Raw genomic sequence first — 3,040 nt, forward strand, 5'->3', positions numbered from 1 at the left:
GGGGATTTCTGGAAACGCCAGGACGGGGCTGTTCCATTTCAGCCCCGGGAAGCCGCGGCATGGGGGTGGGACCCACTGTCTCAGAGAACACAGGGCCACTCTCTTCCCCTCCCTGAAGTTTCGTTGGGCCTCCCATTTGGTAGCGAGGGTCCCATTTCATTTACTCCTCCCAGACACCCCACCAGGTGAGCATCATCATCGTAGGCCAACTTTACAGAACAATCAACAGAGACTCAGAGACAGGGGGAGTGACTTGTCCAAGGCCACATAGCACGTCAGGAGAGGGGCTGGCATCTGGACCCAGGCTGTCTGGCTCCAAGTCCCTGCCATTAGCACCATTGGGACATCCTTGCCCCTTGATTTGGGGCCTGTGATTATTCTGCAAGCTGCATGAAGTGGGCCAGGTGATAGTTTTTGGACTGTTTCTGGCTTTGCTGTCTCAGAACCAGAGAACGGGAAAGAGAGAGGGCCCATCTGGGGCACAGATGCCACGCATAGCCTCAGCGTGTTGTCCAGAACTTTCCCTAGGCCCATAGGGTCCATCCCGGGGCACAGGGTGGGAGGGAGGAGGAGAGAGGAGCCCAGTTGCCTGCGCTGATGCTGACCTTTGGAAGGACCTTTCTTTCACCCCGCCTGACCCAGGATGATCCCTCTGAGGGCACTGCGGGTCGGGGGGTGAGAGGTGTGGGGGTCCAGCTCCCTCCCACACCAGTTTTTCCCATCCACTTGCATGGAGCCTGGCTGATTCTCATGCCCACAGAAACAAGCAGACCCCCAGTGTTGCTGGGGAGAGGGCGGCCTCAGGGTCAGGGTGCTGGGACACGCCGAGCCTGGGGCCAGGGGAGCCACTCCCCACCACACCTCCGAGGATGCCCCTGTCCTAGTCTTCCTGATGGTCAGCCCCCAGGTCCCTGGGATAGGCACTGCGGGGTGAACTAGGACCCCATCCAGGTCCACAGGCCTGCCCACCACCCCCAGCACTGACTTCCTCTCCTTTCTCGAATACCCAGGAGTCTCTACCTCTGGGCCTTCGCCCTGCTGTCCCCTCTGCCTGGAGCACCCCACCCTTCCCTTGACCGACTCCTTCTCACCTTTTAGGTGTTGGTTGAAATGTCCCCATGCCTACAACCTGGTGACTCCCCCGAACACGCCCCATGACCTCTGAGCTGCAGCCTCCTGCTGGTTTGCTGGTTTGGGGGGCTCTCCCTCCCCAAGATGTAGGTTCTGCGGGTCAGCGGCTGTCATACTCGGGCAGGGAGGACAGACCTCTGAGTGAGAGGGTTAAACTCCTGGACAACCCTTTCCTTCTCTGGCCTCCCACTGTCCACCGTGAAATAGGAGGATCATATTCAGTCCACCTGGGTGGGTCCCTTCTAGATCCGACTGTCTTTGATTTGAAATATGAGGAGGGACTGGTAGGGAGCAGGGGGGCTGGTTATGCATCTTATGATTTTCCAAGTGGAAAGCTACTAGGGCTGTGATATCAGCTCCTGGAGCTTGATCCCCACCCTGGAGCTCACAAAAGATTTTCACCTACAGGGTTCGATCCCTAACATCCGAGTGTGACAGACAAGGTTGGGACCATGAGCTCCGTTTCACAACAGGGGAAACTGAGGCAGGGGGCAGCGTGGCTGGGAGCTTGGGCTTTGGTCCAATGGCCAAAGGGCTTGAGTCCTGGCTCTGCCATCTGTAAGCTCCATGACCTTGCATGAGCTGCAAAGTGATAATGATGATGAGCACAGCCCAGCTTCCCTGTCGCAGGAGGAGAGACGGGGGAGCAGACACACCAAGCCTGGTCCAGCCTGGCTCCCGACAGCACCCAGTAAATGTCCTGGCCACATTCTGGAGAGGTGCTGGGGGTTCAAGGTCTGGTTATGCATCTAATCCTCATTCTCTCCACAACTGTGTGAAGGTAGAACCTGGGCACTGAGAGGCGAGCAAAGTGCCCACATTTACCTGGTGTGGGAGGGCAATCAGGACACGTGCCGGGCCCCTGGGTAGGGGTGACAATGCCCGCCAGTCAACCACGGCTGTGTGCATTGCTAGGGCGTGTGGCCTGCCTGGTCTAAGTGCTAACATGCATCCTCTCATTTAAATCCCCCAGAAGCTGTCAGGCATGAGAACTCTGATTCCTCAGTTTACAGATAGGGAAACAGAGGCATGGGTCTCTGATGCTCCCAGGCTTGAGTATCTAATATGTACAGAGATGTGCCAACCTGTGCATCCCCAAGGTGGACTGCTTTATTGATTTGTAGTTGTAAGAACTGTCCCTGCACCTGTCATTCTGCCCGGGCTGAGTCAGTTTCCACATAAAAGAGAAGCGAGGAGAATAACAAGGGAGAGGAAAATCTAGTAGGCACGCAGCCACCTCTGGGTGAGTTTCTGTCCACCCAAGACACCCCTGTGAGACAAGATGTGACCTGCTGTCCTGTCTCTTTGATGCCCTGTGATCAGGTGACTTAAAAAAAAAGTTGTGAGGAATAGTTCAGTTGTTCCTCAAAAAATTACACATAGCATTCCCATATGATCCAGCAAGTTCCATTCTGGGAGTATTCCCAAAAGAAATGAAAGCAGATACTTAAAGACCACTTTTTTTCCTATGCTGGTAAAAGCACCGTTCACAACAGCCAGGGGGTGGAAACAACCCGAGTGTCCGGGAATGAACGGATAAATAAGACGTGGTCCATCAGAATATTATTCGGCTTTGAAAAGGAAGGACGTTCTGACACTTGCTACCACATGGATGAACCCTGAGGACACTGGGCTTAGTGAAAGATGCCAGTCACGAAAGCCAAGCCCCATATGATTCCAATCCCATGAGGTCCCTAGAGTCATCAGATTCATCGAGACAGAAAGGAGAACGGTGGTTGGTGTTTAGTAGGGACAGAGTAAGGGACGGGGAGGGGGATGGAAAGGGTTAGTGTTTATGGGGGCAGGGTTTCTTCAGTTTGGGAAGAGGACAGAGTTCCAGAGATGGATGGGAATGCTGGATGCCCAACAACGTGAAGGTATCTAATGCCACTGAGCTGTGCACCTAAAA

Source organism: Leptonychotes weddellii, chromosome 11 (genome assembly GCF_054177405.1).
Source record: "Leptonychotes weddellii isolate Sample4059 chromosome 11, ASM5417740v2, whole genome shotgun sequence".
Classification (NCBI taxonomy): Eukaryota; Metazoa; Chordata; class Mammalia; order Carnivora; family Phocidae; genus Leptonychotes; species Leptonychotes weddellii.